The 17,993-nt window shown below is 36.9% G+C and overlaps 1 protein-coding gene across 1 annotated transcript in view; it reads left to right on the forward strand.

Moving 5' to 3' along the window:
- The first annotated feature begins 5,268 nt into the window (after nt 1–5,268).
- Nucleotides 5,269–17,993, forward strand: part of LOC127975505 (plexin-B2) — a 96,461-nt gene continuing 83,736 nt past the window's right edge. The window contains exon 1 of the mRNA XM_052579650.1: nt 5,269–5,650. The gene's annotated coding sequence lies outside the window, so the exon portion shown is untranslated. The remainder of the gene's footprint in view (nt 5,651–17,993) is intronic.

Raw genomic sequence — 17,993 nt, forward strand, 5'->3', positions numbered from 1 at the left:
ACACACACTGTGAACACACACTCAGAGCAGTGGGCAGCCATTTATGCTGCAGCGCCCGGGAAACAGTTGGTACACTTGGTTAAGGGCACCTAGGTCACAATATTGCCAGCCTGAGACTCGAACCCACAACCTTAAGGTTAGGAGTCAAACTTTCTAAACACTAGGCCACGACTTCCCTTCTGCAATCTAGTGAAATCTATTGATATATACATTGTTATTTAAAATAAATGATTTAAAATAACTCAAACTAAAATTGCTTGTGTGTAATAGATAAATAATAATAATAATATGAATCATAATAAATATATGAATCATAAAACAACTCGGTGATTATTATAAAAGCCAGAGTTTTTTTTCTTTTCTTTTTTTAGCATTAGTGACCTTTAATTTGGAGCAAGATAAACTGGGGGAGTGACTTTGTGTCAGACATGTGTCATTTTTCTAACATCTGATTAGTCCATCTTCAGTTTGAGATCTCTAACTCAGACCTGCCCCGGAGCAGGTTAGCCATGGAGTGTAAGTTACTAATGGCAATGATCGTTGCTAAAAGCCAAGCCACTTGGTACCTAAAACCCAGGATTGGTGCAAACTAACCTGAAACTTACCTGGCTAGCCAGCTAAACCGGCTTCATGGTACAGGCCCCTGATAGGTGAACCTAAGTTAGCAGCTAGTGCTCCATGTCTCTTTATGGGACACCAACATGTTTTGGCTTGATATAATTAGGCTTGAGTATTTAGTTGTTTAAGATTTCTGTTTAAAGTCTTACAGAATGACATTGATGGTTATGGATCTCTGTGGTACTTTTATTAGCATTCGTGACATTTTAAAATGACAATATGCTATCACCTAGTGGTTTGACACTCAAAGTACACTTAAGATGCAAACAATATATTTCATGTTTAATATTTATATTTTATTCTATTTTATTTTAAGCAATATTTCAATTATTGAACATGATTTTTGAGGGACTGAATTGAATACTTTGAACTGATTTTATTTTTACAACACTAATTCCAAACTCTTCTTGAAAAGCCTTGCTTGGCACTCAAGCTTTGCTATAGAGTGATGGGTCGCTTATTAGAGCAATGAGACAAAAATGAACAAAAATGAACAAAAAGTATCTCCCAAGAAACTGTTTTTTCCAAAAGTGCAATTATTTGTGCACAATTCCTCACAAAAACCAATGTTGCTTTTAGCTGGTTATTTAGCGTTTTATAGCCAATGCAATTTGTTATTCTGGGGACAGTAGCATAACCCCATTATGAAAAATAATAAATGTGTTATTTTCAACTTCTGAAGGTTATCTGAAAGAGTGTTGCCCTAATTACAATTTCAGAACTTCCTATTGCATTTTCTGCTCTGTGAAGCCTATTATTTGATACCAACCAGCCGTAAAATCACAAAAATGAATGGATCTGATTTAACAGATTATAGAATCAGGTTTTAATCATTACAACCAACAAAGAGCTTCCTTTTGTGTGCGTGTGTGTGTGTAAGCAGCACTCCAGGCAATTAATCAATCAAAGCAGGGTTATTGAAAGGCAAGAATGGATGTGGCTCTTCAAAGAACTGCAGAGTAATTATTTAAATAACTGTCCTTTGATCATGTTGAGAACATTTACATTGTTTGCATTGGGAATAACCTGGAAATCTGATCAACGGCATTGGACATTCTGGCAAAGTGTCTTCCTTCAAAGAGTGTCTCTCCGTGTTCTTTAGTGGCTTCATTAGCTTTCTCACATCTCTGATCACTTGTAATCAGGTTAATGATGAGAACTGGGTATTTCACGGCTAGATAGATAGATAGATCGATAGTATGACTTTTGCAGAATACATAGTATATCTAAATATAAACTAATGAAAATCTGATTTTAAAAAACAACTTATTAATGTACTTTTGAATTGAGCAAACTTTGCCGCGGCCTCATCATTTGGCTGAGTGCAGGGGTGCAGAATTCTGGGTGATGGTCCCAGGACTTGTGGGATTTGATGGTGAGAGCACCAGATGGCTCATTAGTGGCAATGCACCAAACGGGCACCGCAGGGAATACCGGATACCATCCACCGAGCTAAAACAACATCTCCAGACAGTAATAGGGAAGTATGCAATTGATACAGACTAAAACATGCATGCGCATGGACTACTTCCTCATTTACACACACCCACGTATACACATCTCTTTTATTATAGTGCGGTCCATGCAATAACTCATAATGACAGCCACCCGACCAACTTGGGTCGGTGCAACAGGAAGCAAATACAATAATTGCACAAGCTTAAAAATATCACCTTTGTTTCTCGCTCTCCCTCACTTTTATTCATGTTTATCCCCCCTATCTCAAGACTCCTTCTGTTTGCAGTCTTGCAACTATTGTCTTTCTCTGCCAACTGACAACGTAGCTGTTTCTGCTGATCTGTCTTTGCTGCCAGATTCAGCTGCTCATGGACGAATGCAAAAAAACGTCAGTTTCTTGTTGAACAGAACACGGACACGGTGAGAATATTACTGAAGCTAAACGATACTTTATGATTTTTTGGGGGGGGGGTGTGGTGGTCTCGTGGTGGGTGGGTGCGTGGTTGGGGGGCGTTGCAGAGCTCACAAGTCCCCCTGGGGTTATATATTTTGAGTTGATATATGATTTCAAGCAGTAGAGGGCGCCACAAGAATGTTTTACAAAAGTTTTTTTTTATATTGTTTTTTTTTTCTTCTTTCTTTTTGTCAGTGATTCAAGTTATTAGAAGTCAACATGTAGCTCAAAATATATTGAAAATAATTGAATCGTCGCTGGAAGCTGATGAAACTGATGAAACTACATGTCAGCCACAATCAATATCTGTCCTTCACATCACAGCCGCTCAAAGCATGGCTATTGAAGTATAAAATGACCTGCTCTGTCTCTGCTGTCTTATATTTTTTTATTTTTCAGATGATTCAGTCATCTGTTTCTTAGCATTTAGTAAAAGAGGTGTGACAGATCCACTCCGAGCAATAGAAGGACTATTTGAGAGAAATAGAACAATGGTTGCAGATGACAGCCTGCTCTGTGTTCCACACTCGGGCACAATGCCATCTCATTCCCCCTGACAGCTATCATTATTCAAATTCTCTCTCTGATTTTCTTTCTCTTTCCATCGCTGCTCCTGTTATATTTATTGTGTTTTGCGCAACTGTATACACCATTTTACACTAAAATATTTGAGAAAGGCATTTGAGGAGGGTTGAGAGAGAATGAGGGAGGCAGGAAGAGAGAGAGAATAAATGAAAAAGCTAAGCATCTCTCTCCCTATAGGCCTCGGGGCAAAGACCACACTCTTTTCCTTCAGAAAGACTAATTTCCATAGTCATGAATTATTCAAATCATTCAGCTTTGACACTCAGTCCAACTACAACATACACACACGTGCAAGTGCACTTTGGCTGCAATAATACACTGGGGTCCAAACAACATTTTAAAGAGACATTGCATTAATGATGTCACTCGTGTTACCCAGACTGTCCTCTGAAGGCAAAGCTACAAAAACAGCTTGCTTACTTCAAAGACCTCGACTACCTGTGGATGACAGAAGAATTTGGTGGGTTTATGAAGGTCGGTTTGTTAAATAGTTCTAATCAGTCCAGAATAAAGCCACAAAAAAAAAAAAAAAAAAAAAAATTATTTAGATGGTGAAATATTCCTGAGTCAATCAATTTATGCAAACATGTATTCATTTTATTTATTTATTTTTTTTTAATTTGTTGGTACTGTTTAAGCTTTTGGCATTATTGTATGCAATAAGATTTATTTTCTCTTTTGCATTTTATTTTTTCTTGTATATTGCAATTAATATTTTTATTCTCAAAACTACCACCAATTTATTATTATAAATATTATTAATAATATTTAGTTGTCACTGTTTTTGTGTATTGATGCTTTGCCAGTATTGCCAAAATTGTCAATATATACCTTGAATTTGATTCAACAAGTATTTTTTTAGATTTATTTATATTATTATAATTTAATTTGGAATTTCACAAAATATTGAATATATTTTATTAACATAACTGTTTTATTATATATTTCTTATTAATTTATATATTTATTTATTTTTTGCAAATATTGCTTGTCAATCTGTTATTGTAAAGCTTTATTAATTTAAATTCTCCTACTCAGCCAAACATTAATCTTCAAAACAACAGCCTTAAGCATTCAGGATCAAAGACATTGGACTCAAATGAAAGAGGTGGGCTCAAATATGTTGTCACAACACAATTTTCTGCATCCATCCTCAATTTCTGTCCTTTGATTATGATTTACAACTGGTTTGGCCTTAATCTCAGTCACAGCATGAGCCAGATTACCTCAAATCTCAGATTTACTGTAAATGGGAGAGGAAAAGATATATTTTTTTTTTATTCCAGCTCAGGCTTCACAGCTGGGGGGCTGTGGGAGGCCTTAAGAGTGTCTGAAGGAGGTTTAGAGCAAAGAACTCTTTCTGATTCCTACTTCAACTCTGGAAAATGCTTTTTTGAACAATTTTGAAGACTGAAACAGGCAGATGGATCTTCTTCAGGGTCTAAGCATAAAATATAATCAGGAAGAACGTCGTGTCACCATTAGAGATAAAAAGCAGAAACAGATTTTTATCTATACAGTATCCATACAGTTATTAAAGTATTAAGTAAAGATATATATAAATATAACAAATATAGATATAACAGAGATATAGTTTGAAAAAAAAAATTATGCATTTTTTATTTTACTGTATATAATGCAAACGTATTAAACTTTTCTAAAACTAGCAACTCTGGTAACATATTCTATTTTACCATGCAACTGTTTTGGTGTGTTGTGTATGCTTTGCCAACAATGTATACCACCAAATACAAATACATTTGATCTGTTTTTACTATTGCACTTATTATTTCATAAAAAACACTTGCAGATTCTTGGTTTAATTTAATTTAATGATTTATTTTTTAATGTCATTGTATTGAAGCCTTAAAGATGATTCCTGAACATTTATTATTTGATTAACTTTGCTTTATTTTGTTATGTAACATTTTGTGTATTGATGGTTTGGCAACACTTGAAATTGAAATTTTTATTATTATGTTTTATTATTTAATTTAATTATGTCACTGCATTTAAAAAATGCATATGAAATATTGAAATTGAAAGTGTGTGTGAGAGAGAGAGAGAGAGAGAAAGACAGAGAGAGAGAGAGAGAGAGAGAGAGAGAGAGAGAGAGAGAGGGGGTGCTTCTTCTGGTCAATCGGGCAGGCTCACTCCAGATGAATCCTGTGCCTTCATACATCAGCTGTGGGAGATTTTACTCACAGGGTTCGCTTCAGAGCTCAATTCACACAGGTACTCGTGAGCACTTATACTTCACGCGCACCTGGCGGCGTATCTGAAGCTCAGCCTACAGGGCGTGGAAAAGCCCTGGAATTGTTTTCGACGCTAGTTTCCCAACATCGCCCATACTTCATCGGATTCTCTAAGAAAGTGTACTTGCCTCCCTGGCTTTTCCCAAGGAATACTCCTTCCCCCTACTACCTTCACCGATCCACTAGGAAGACGAATAATGTAAATCTTTCATCGCGGTCGCTCTCTGGCAGTTTCCGAACAGAAATCAGGATTTGCCATCGCTAGTTGTTTATCAGAAAGGTGAGTGAGCGTTCAACTTTGTTTCATTTACTGGCCCCCACATGTTTGTAAACGTTTAAAACAATCTAATCGCTTGATTCTCTCGGGTCTCGCGCGTTCCTCCTACTTTAACTGTTACCGCTACATTTGTGACATTCTTTCAAATTAAATCAAGCTGAAGCAGTACATTTAAGTGGATTCGCAGGCAACGCTTTTGAAGCTTTGTAACACAACAAAAACATCGAGTATTTTGACATGCGAGTTTTGTAACGTATAGTTTCAGCTTTCCGTTAATGAATAAAAGATGTAAATAAGCGATAAATCACGCGAGGGTGTCGTGAGAATGTGTAATATAGATATGCGACGATATGAGAGATATGCGACGTCGATAAATGTCTTATTTAAAAAGTATCAGTACTGACATACTTTACCATGGTGTTTTCATGGCATTCCATTTGATTTCCAAGATTATCATTGTACTGTGTCCAAAACAATAGTACTATGGTACATATCCAAATACATGACTAGGCTATATGTGAAGAAAAAAAAAATTGTTCCCTAGTACCATGATATGACATTTGTAAATGCCACACTGTGCTCTATTCGTTTTATTCAGCACTTATTTATCTTAAGTCCTCCAAGGTCTTGGAAGAAACAAGCTTTTCGGGTTTACACAAGACATGTTAGCATGTTGCTGAAAACTCTAGTCTCTAGTTGCTCATTCTGTTTGCTTTAGCCGGATGTTTGTTCCTCTTAACACTGTGCTGATGCGTGACACATGCTGTCCTAAAAGTGCAGCACTATCCCATTTAAGGTGCTCTTTCGTGATGTGAAACAAGGTTTAATGATGGTATATTTAGTAATACATGTTGTGTTTGATTGGCCATGAAACATTTGAGCAGAGCTACAGTATCTCTGTTCCTGTTGTCATGGCCTGATGAGTTTCACTTACCTTCATTTCATTTTCCCCTGGCTTGTTTCTTCTCCCAATTACACCCGGCTCTCATATTATACAAGCTGTTGTGATAAAATCAACTATAATGAGGTAATCAAATTTCCCTCTGCTCTGTAATTGGGGGGCTGCGTTGCTGTTTGTATTGCAGTGAAGTTCATTGATGGCAGTGTTACACGACTGATCACTTTGTATATGATTTATAGGCTTCCTTCTTAGGCTTTCCTGAAATGGTGAACCTTTTACTTGATAGTTCAAGTCCGAGTTTACATTGACAGTGATGCTCAGCGGCAGCTTGAAAAGCTCACCTGGAGGGTTATTCCAGATGGATGTTGATGACAAACGGCAATAAAAAATAAAATAAAAATGGTGTATGTATTACTTTGCAAAATCTCTCTTTTTTTTTGTACTTTTTGCACAAATGCAGTTTTTTTTCTAGGAAATATTTAAATTATATGTGCTTAAGCTCTAATAACCAAATCCCAAGTTCTAAATACAATGTGAAAACCTTTCAGAGTTTTTTTTTTTGATTGCATTCATTTCAGTGGGCTTGCATGGATTTGATGAGTGTAATTAATAGTATATTTGCTCCTTTAATGGGTATTATTAACATTTGTTGCCTGATATGTGAGTAGCTGCTTGGTGAAAACTGGAAATCTAATTTTCCCTAATTATTATTTAAATAAGTTGTTTTATAGTTACTGAATATACATAAACAGTCACTTTGTTTTGGTTCTTCTGTGTGAGAAAATTCCTGTTGCTTGAGCAATTCATAGCAGGAAGTTATCCGGCCTCCTCAAGGTCAAAGATCAATGGTCAAAAACAGAGAGCATGGAGAGCGAGAGAGAGAGTGAGCTCTTTTTAACCCTCTTTCTTCCTTCATTCTTCATTTTTTATGAGCAATGCCTGTTTATTTGTTTCTTTTTGAGGAATACACATCCAGTACACTGCCCTCATTCATTCACTTCCTGAGGACTTTGTGTTTTTGTTTGTTCATGTCGCCCTTAGAACATGGAGCTGACTTGATTAAAGAATCATGATAATCATGTGAAACCCTCATTTGCCTGTTCTGAGCCACTTACTTGTGTCTCAACGGGTCCTTTGGTCTGTGATGTCAGTGTTGATTGATATAAGAGTGATAGTGCTGAATAATTGGTGTTAAACACGTGGTGTGTTTTCTGCTGAAAGTGCATACAGTGGTTTCGTTGTCCTTGTTCACACATCTCGGCCGGGCCTCCTAGATAGTCCATCTGTGGACTGGATGTTCACTCAGTTATTCTCACTTCCTGAGCAGCCCACTCAGTTATGAGCTAATCACAATGGCTTTTCTTTCTGTCATTCTAAATTATGATTCTTAAGAACACACTAGGTGCAGGAGTAGAATTTTATTTGAATACTATATATATATGTGTGTATATATATATATATATATATATATATATATATATATATATATATATATTTTTTTTTTTTTTTAAGTTACTTTTACTATTGCTCATAATTCTGTTAGTCTAATTATACATTTTCTATTTGTGCTGTGGGCACAATTTTTGAATAATATAAAATATGCTTAGTCATGCATAAACAGATCTCAGAACAGCACTTTTATCCTAAAGGGAAGGTTCATCTAAAAATGCAAACTGATTTTAATCACCCTCATATTGTTTTTAAACTCATATGAGATACTGCAGTGGTTGCTCTTTTTCATTTAGTTACAAAGAATGATTTAAGGTTGCAAAAGCATCATTAATGTGACATAAAAGTGATCTGTATGACTTCTATTTTAAATATTCTGAAGCCATACAAAAGATTTGGAATCAGTTCAACAAATCATTAAGGCTGGTTTATGAAATGGATCAACAATTCATTCAAAGGCTAATGTCAAGTTATTGAATGTCTTCAGAAGACATGCAATATATTGCAGAAGTCATAAACTACCTTTTTGATACTTTTTTTGTGCTTAATGGTAATTTTGGAGTTAAACCGTCCCAATTCTCATTTACTTTCTTGTTTTTCATGATAATTGGTGTTAACCACTGTGACTGGATCATTGAGTCAGTGAGTGGAACAGATCAGTTTGATTCATGAACGGATCATTCAGGTTGGTTTTGTAAACTGTTTCATTCATGAACTCTCATTAAGGCCGATGTCCCTTTAAGGTCAAACAACCTTTGTAGACCTGAATACCCCAGAACAGCCTTCTGCAGGTTGCCCTTCCCTGTCAGCTGTTGCAATTGAAGCATCTTGTCAGTCTGATAAAAGTACTTTAGCTGCTCTGAATCCTCATATATGGTGATGCTAATGGATTTCTATTGGTGCTAATTTAGGCATATGTCATGCTAATAGATCTTCACTGGTAGCTGATGCCTGATACTGATGCCTCAGACTTTCGTTTAAGCTGTTGGCCTGGAATGCCTGGTGCATTAATGCTCATCATGAGAGATATTATGTTGTAGGATCATGGGAATTTATGCCTGTGTTTCTCCTAAATGTTGACATTTATATTCAGTCACACGCTTCAGCAATCATTGATTTATGTATAGATAACCACACAGGTTCCATACTGAGAAGGCATAGACCTGCATTTTCTGAGAGAGTTCTACGATATAAGAGCTGCTTCACTCAGAGTTAGTGCTCGATCAATATGGTTTTTTCATAAGCTGATAGCTAGAGAGCAGGGGAGCTGATGTAATGCTAATACAGTACTGTGGCAATTGTGGCTAGAAAATGTTTGTGCCATATCGATTATTCAAAGATTTTTGCAATTGTATAAATAAAATTCAATTTATTTTATTTTAGCAGTATTGGTCTTTTGTATATAAATCAGTTGATAATGGATATTTAACTTCCACAATGTTTTTTTTATTTAGATTACATTTAGAACTTTATGTAAGAAGATGACGAGTGATCTTAAACACTAAGAAAATGCCTGAAAATACACGGTTAGCTTTTGTAAATGCAGTTTACACTAGTTATTGCTTTTTTTATTTACCAGGCTGTTGGTAAATTATAAAATTTTGTTCTTTATATATTTAGACAATGTTTGTATCTGCCATTTTTTGGTTATCAAAAAATGTCTGCAAAAATATACTATTATTATTATTATTATTATTATTAATTTACAAGATAGTTGGTAGATTCAGTCATTTGTTGTGTTTTGGAGTTTTCACAAAAATATACTATACAATTGTAATATTGGCCATTTATTGGTTATCCAAAAAAAAAAAAATCTGAAAATGTTATTGACTTTTTGATGTAGACTAAATTCTGTATCTTTCATTGACACGGTTTAAAAACTGGTAAATTTGTTAATTGGCCCAGTTGGCACTGGCACCAATTTCGGCCAAGTATTGGCTGAATAATTGGCCTAGCAGATAAATCAATGCACTGTGCTTGTTTAAGAATAAAATAAAAGGTTATTAAAGATATAAGATATAGCTGGAACTTTAATTGACTTAACAGAAATTAAGATGTTTCCTCATGGAACTTGATCTTAAAGTGAATATTTCAAATAGAAAGAGTTCTGAATGGAAAAAAACTGATGATGTTGGGTCTTTGTGTAAAGGTCAGAGTCATTAACACTTGTTTGTAGAGTTGTGACGTTCGCGAACGAACCGATTCTTTTGAACGGCTCATAAACATGAACGATGGGAGCCGAGTCGCGACTGGAGAGGAGCCGTTCTTTCTATCGTTCTTTTTTCCTATGCGTGTTCATACAAATGAGCTCCTCCAGGAGACAGAACAGTTATAGGGGGAGGGGTGCACCCAGCGCAGGCCAACCCTTTATAGCGTGATGATATTAGTTATTAGTTGTGCATGCATTTACATTGCATTTTGTGTTCATTTAAAACTTATTTTAAAATCATTAAAAATGTTCTTTTGTGATACTGTACTTGTATAGAAATTTTTCACTAAAAGCTGTTTTCCACAGACATTCATTGCAGCCCACTTTGTTATTGTTCATTGACTTGAAGGGGTTGATGTCCTATTTGCAAAGTTTACAGTAGTAATAGTATGTAGTATGTAGACATTTCCATTTTATTTATTCTAATTTTATCTACTTTAAAAAAAAAATAGTTTTCTATCAAAATGTTCTTGTGTGATAACAATGTTCTTGTGTGGAAGTGTTTGTAGTAAAAGCTGTTTTGCACAGAAATTCATTGCAGCCGGCTTCGTTTTTTATGTTTATTTGTGAGTAGGTATTGTATGAATAACATAAGTCAACGTAGTTTTACACACACACACACACACACACTTTGTACTAAAGGTAAATCAAAATAATGATGTCACTGTCTAAGCAGAGGGATTTGTACAACCCTATGGAATATAGTCGACACATGAGAAATGAGGTAATAATCAATATTTCAGAATAATTCAAACTCAGATATTGGTGTGTGATATCTGAGCTTTAATTATTTGACTACAAATCTCACCTCATAATACCTCCCAGTGATTATTTCCAGGATAAACTGAGATGCTCCCAAGCTGGCTTCTTAAAACTGACTAAATATTTAAAAAGAGCCAAAAGAGCCATTCTTTTGAACGGCTCTTTGAAAGGAACGGATCGCGAAGATCCGGATCCCCTCAAAGAGCCATAAATCCCATCACTACTTGTTTGTGCAAGTTTCTGACAAACTGGATCTGTACTTTGACCTTGCATCCTCTTTACAATGACTCAGTCAATAGGCATGTCTGCTCTGCGTTTTTTATTGAACATGCTTGTCATATCCTTGGGTGTGACTTTAGTGTGTGTGAGGGTGGGCAGTGTGTCTAAATTTAGTTGATCGTATTAATGAGTAACTTGGCATCAGCGTCATGCCGAGAGCCTTGGAGTGAATTGCCACAGTAATGTCTCTGGTGCATTTCAGGGTGCACTCGAGACAGCCTCTTAGCTTTTAAAACGGTTTGTTTAGGAACCCGTCGCCAACCGCAGATCCATTAGCTGTCGTTGTGTGCTGTTTTGGCAGGTGTGTACATTTCTGTCAGACTGGGAAAAGTGTGTGTGTGGTCAAACATGCGGGTGGTGTCAAAGAGTGTGTGAGGTGAGTGAGATCACATTTCTTCTCCTGCATCTGAATGACAGCTGTAATTCTCTTGGACACACACACATGATGCCATATCCCCCAATGTCCAACGGTGTCTCACAACACATATGGAGCCCCCCACAAACCCTGCGACTTGTCGTCCTGTCTGGCAGTCTCTTCCTCCATGGCTAATGTCAAAAAAATTTCATAATTAACTTAAATGGCCACTAAGATGATTGATTGCTTTATTCACTCATCTATTCACCACCTTTATTACCCTATAAAGTGTATTTAACATCATGCCACGATGATCTGTACCTCAAAAGACCATTTCTACTGTAATCTTGATTGCCATTAGTGTTTATTGTTTGTTCAGGAATAAAACATCCAGCGTCTTTTACTCCGAATCCAATCAGCGAGCTCTTCAGGGTCCGGTTACGCTTCTATGAACGCCAAATCTCTTTCAGCCCGAAACATGAGGACTTTGACCCGGGTTTTACAATGTTACACAATCCTAACAAAAATCCATTGACTGAGCAGTTATTGAACAAGGTGCTTGTCCTTACAGACTCGCTCAGTGTTCCAACTGTTTTAAGAGGCCTCCAAGATTGAAACTATTGCTGTTTTGAAGACCCTCCAACTGAGTTCTCCCTGCAGCATGCTTTTTATTCAGGGTCCTGAATAAACAAGAACATGTTCTGTTCGCTGCTTGCCAGGAGACCGAGAGAGTGAGAGAGAGGTGGCGACATCTATTCAGCTCTGCCCTAATGTCAGTCAAGTGCTTCTCATTTGCAGAACTTCAAAGCAAAGACTCCTTTTTAGCTCCATCTGATTTGGATGATGAATGCACTTGTGTAACGGAGCGACTGGATGAACCGTGCAGAAACTCAACAGGAGCCGCAGCCGTGCGAAAATGGCACGCATGGTTTACATAAATGCATCCTTTTGAGTCATGTACTGTAGGTCTAAATTTTGAATACACAAAAACACTTGGAATCGTCCCATGGTTTTAGGCTCTAGCCAAAAACGAGGCCCATGTGAATTGACATTTGACTGATTCATGGAGTCTTCCTATAAAACGGGAGGCTTTTCCAGTTTGTGCAGTCATTCTTTTAAATGGTCAGATAAATTTGTGCTATATCAATGTGTTGCGATGTATAATTATGGATAGTGTTGTCAAAAGTACCAAACCCGATACCATTCTGTACTGGAATATTAAAAACATCCATTTCCCACTAAGATTTGAGTGCTGTTGAGCAGATTCTTAAACTACACTGATTGGTCAATGTTCCCAGGCCTCTGTGAAGGGCATGAAGCAATGAGCATTGAAGCCAATCACAGACGTATCTGTTGAGCATGTGAAACAATGACCAATCAGCGCCATCTGAATCTGCTCAACAGCGCTCAAATCTTGGTGGGAAATGGATGTTTTTTAAAATTTCAGTACGGAATAGTATCGCGGTCTATACTTTTGACAACACTAATTATGGATTCAGTAATTTAACTGTTTATATTGTACAGCAAGGTAGCAATCCTACAAAGTGCTTCTGAGAATGTAATTCAGATATTTCTACAAATACCCCTTTGTTAGATACTAGTTATACAAAATCATGGTAATGATTTGGTATTCATCATCCTGATACTGTATGTTAAGTGTATTTTGCCTTTTGTGTGTTTTCTTTTTACTGAACTGCAAAAGCTGCTTAAAAGACCTGTTAGTTGGCCTATTGTGTCTGTGATATTTACTGGTGAATTGCTCCTCGATAACATTGACACAGTGAGGTTTAATTCCTCCACAGGCATCAGCGGTGCTGCTGTTAATCCTCAAACAGTCCAATTTTTCTCACACTGAGCCTTAATTTTAATTATCATCTTTAAAATACTGCTAATATTTCGTCCCGCTGTGCCAATAGCCCTGAGCTGTAGGATAGTTCCTCTTCCCTTTTTTCCCAGGATCAGTAATATTAATTACGGAGGCAGGCTGCTTCGGGGGCTGAAGACGCTATGATATGTATGTGAATTGAAAAGATAAGTTTGCCCTTTTTTGTTCCGTTGACTATGAGAGATTCTAATAACTGCAAGCATGTTGCAGGCATGGAATGATGGGATTACTGTTTGTTAAATGTGCATTCTTGCATGTTTATCTTTGGGAATGTGGGGGTAGGAGGGTACATGAATAACAGCTGGAGGCGAAGGTCAGTTAAACATCAACTGTCAAATCATGAAGTATTGAAGGGGAGGAGTCACAGCAGGTCTTGTTGTCATGGTCACAGATGATCCTATCACTGTATGCTGACAGAAGGGAAACTCCCACTTAGATTCCCGACTGTTATGTCTCATTTCCGAAGTTCTGGAATTTTGGAAAAGGAACTGACACAGTTCTATCTGTCACTGGTTAGCATGAGTCATATGACCGGTTATCTGTCTGATTAGGGTCTGGTAAACCTGAATGATAAACATGGCTTCTTTAAGCCATTTAAACAAGCTACCAACTAGTCAATACTGAAAATGTTGTCTTACACATCCCTTCTGTGAATCTTAATTGATTGTCTATAAACGTTGTTGATTTCTAAAGGAAGACAGGAAGAGAGAGAAAGAGACAGAGAGCTGCTAACTTGGGAAGTGAACGACATGCTAACTGATTGACCTCCAGTTGCATTAGTAAAGTCAGTAAATCATCCGTGCTCCCTGTGGAGTGACCTAGCACAGTTATGGACTTCCAAGAGTGTGTGATAAGTATGTGCTGCAGTGATCATTTTGACACGTCAATGCTGCGCATACACAGAGCGGTTATGACCAGGTCAGAGATGATTATACATGACCAAAGTAACCTGCTTACAACTAAAGTGAATAAAATATTACAATAAAAATAAGAAATAAAAAAGCATAAAAAGTATTGTACATATAAATATATAAAAGTTTGCTTTCAGACAAATATTTTGTAAAGAAAATACAGCAATATAATTAAAAAAATACATAAATCAATAGTTTATATATACATTATTACTATACAAAAGATAACAAATATATAGATATATTAATATTTTTAGCATGTTGCTGTGTGGCCCTGTTTTAATTATTATTGTTATTTTTGTAATAAAGTTCAGCAGTATTTTACTTTGAGTGTTCTATTTGTTTTCATTCAGTTTCCATTTTAAAAACTTTCTACTGATTACTCAGTTATTGACCAGTGCAGTCCAGCCTATTTATCGTTATCAGTAAAATTCACTATTGACAAAAGGTTGACCTTTAGGTTATTTTTCAAGTGATGAAATCTGTTTGTTAAGACGGTGTAATTAATATCTGGTATATTTTTGTTTGTTACTATAGTAGTAATGTAAGCATCATCATATTGCTAAGATACTTACTTATACAAAAACTCTGGCCTTTCTAGTATGATGTTACATATGTATTGCCTCCCAGACAAGGAAAAAAAACTGAAATCCAATCTGACCATTACGACCGAGGCTCTTTCCACAAAATCATATATTAATTGGATTTTAAACCACATATGGATGTAGTTTGGTTCAGACTTTGAGTGTTTTTATGCTCTTCAGAATGCAAAAAACCCAACCTGTATATTGTATAATTGTACAATTCATGTTCATAGCACGAACAGTGAAGGATTAATGACATGCTGAAGTTTAATACTAAATTTGAGGTTTGTTCTAATCCCTAACCCTAATTATGAATAATATTAGTAGTGATACATTTATGCAACCTCTGCCCTGTTGAGCTCTGAATCTCCTCTGGCATTTGCAAGTTGAGCCTGATGGGAAAATTTGTTCTTAGTAGTCAGTCACACACTGTCTGTTTTCCACCGGCTTCAGAGATACAGTGAACAGAAAATGTAGAGCGTGTCCACATATCCATGTGAGAAAGGGAGAGAAATATGAGTAAATGCGTAAAATGGAGATTTAACTGATTTCACGTATAAATGATCCTAGCATAATTTTGTTGCGTGAATGTGTTCTGTGTATGTTTGTGTGGTTGGAGTCTCTGTTTCAGCTCATGAGCTTAATTTCCTGTGTGCTGGCTCGCTGCCCGCCTGATGTTGGCTGGATGCCTTTCTCCCCCCCTCAACTCTTTTGCTCTCTGTTATTCCCTTTCTCATCGCTTGCTTCCAGCTCTGACCACAGTAGCTTTCCCAGAATTCCCTCACAGCGTCCCAGTGTTCATCAAAGTGGCCCACTACATCAGTCTCTAGCTATTAAACAGAACCAAATGTCACAGTTCTGCTCTCGGAGGCCTGATCTCATCTCTTCCTTTACACACGCACCCAAAGACGACATTCTGATCGACTGCTTCGTTCAGCAAAACCACAGCAACTTTGTGGGCTGAAAAGTGTAAAATTAAGTTTTTACAAACAAAGCTTGATAGTGCTGACCTTCTACTAGCTTCATTACAGATCATTAAGAAAAAGCTTACGATAGTCTTTCTCTCTAGTTTCCCCATTCCTCCTTTATCAGTGTTTTCTCAAAAGGTCTGTACCTCACGCCACTTATAAAAACACTTAGCTAGTTTTGGCTGCCCTTTTCTTTCTCGTCCTCTCTTTCGCTTTCCATTGTAGCTCAGACACAGAAATAACACTTCATGGTTAAAGAAACGGCATGTTTTTATTTACTGTATCAGGCATTAATGTAAACCGTTTTCTTCTATGGTTCGTTTTCTCTTTTTGAGTCATAAAGAGACTTAAGGTCATGACCTTGCTGCCTTTTATAGAGAATTATCTATCTGAATAATAACAAGTTTCCTAGATATTTTTCATCCAAACCATGAACTAGTTGATTAGTGGCAGTATGAGACAAAAAATGTTTAAATGGGAGAATCAGAAAATTCTCAAAATCAGGAATCAAGCCTGAAATACACTTTGCACAAGTATGTAGTAACATCCAATGGAAATAAACAATGTCACGTGAGTGTTGGATTCTCAATTTTGCCACGGGATAAACTACAGCTGCCATTGGGGTTAACTGTCTCCTCCTTTGGTTAGTTTTCTGACTGCTATGGCCGGCCCACTTTTTGTAGAGAATCTTGTTTAAAGAAAGTTATTTGAATTGTCAGCATGTTTATAATTGGCTTTCTGAATATGAAATCCAGGCCATCTTGGTTTTCTGTGAAAATAATCGGCGTACAAGCACAGCAAATATCTACTTGAATGATGAATAATGACTAAAATCTCAGAATCTTTGGCCGGATTGTTTTACTGATTTTTTCCACACCAGAAGTAAGTATTGTTTGGTTTAAATTGTTCTAAAAAGGTTGGTCATTCAGACTAGTCCAGTTTATAATCTAGTACATTTAAGAGTAAACAAACAGACGATGCTAGACGATGTTCACTAGTTGGAATGTCCCATATTTCCCTACTCCCTCTTTCCTCTCTCTGCTTTCTTTCTTCTCAGCATGCTGTCTTTAAAGTGAGCCATGCAGACCAGAGCTGACTGTAAATTCTTCAGTTTAATATACATAATTAGTCCTAGTCGGTTGCATAGTCCCAAGTAATAGAAAGTACCTTACGGAGAAACATTCCCAAATGTTCTCAAGTCAGGTTTTGCTTACATTTTTTGACATCATAGCGGTTTGATGATGTGATTACTGTGACCTGGGATAACGGCGATAAGATCTAAAGCATCTCCTTTATCTCCTGAACCGCCTTTAGGAAAGACATCCCTCAGATGTCAAATTAACCACTGATAGCTACTCAGGATGATACAACAAGCGTCAAAGCCAGAAACAATGCTATCACTAGCGAATGCATTAAAATCGCATAACAAAACTCTAGATAGTGAGTATGTTTACTTTGCAGCGCCATTCCCTGTTTCTGACTGGCTGTTGCTGAAGCGCTCGAACGACCTCTGGAACACGGGCTCTTATCAGGCGGTGCCCACTGCGCATTCCACCGAGATAAGAGTTCCAGCCGGCTTCTGTCAACACAAAGTGCGTGCGAGAGTGTCCGGGATCACTTCTCTTCAGTTGTAGCGTGACCTAGTTAACCTTCCTCTGTAATAAATGCACTGGTCACTAGGGCTGGGTGATTGACCCCCCCCCCCCCACTTAAAATCAATATTAAGATGAAAAATAAACTTTTCAAAACAAGTTTTAATATAATTCTTTGTCATTCACCAGTCAGATTTTTGTGTGTAACGGCTGATGTTAAAAAGAAAACCAATTTTCATTCAAACAAATCGATGTAAACTACACATTCGAGTTAATCAATAAAATAAATTTATTGCCCGGCCCTAATGGTCACTGTGTCCCAGACCTGTTTCTCCACACTCTTCTCTCTCTGTGTCTCCATGGGCTGATGAGAGATTATCATAAGGAGTGTTTCAGTGCATCAGGAATTATGCATGAGGGTTGGCATCCCAGTTGACTTCTGAGACCGTTT

The sequence above is a fragment of the Carassius gibelio genome, chromosome A4 (genome assembly GCF_023724105.1).
Source record: "Carassius gibelio isolate Cgi1373 ecotype wild population from Czech Republic chromosome A4, carGib1.2-hapl.c, whole genome shotgun sequence".
NCBI classification, from domain to species: domain Eukaryota; kingdom Metazoa; phylum Chordata; class Actinopteri; order Cypriniformes; family Cyprinidae; genus Carassius; species Carassius gibelio.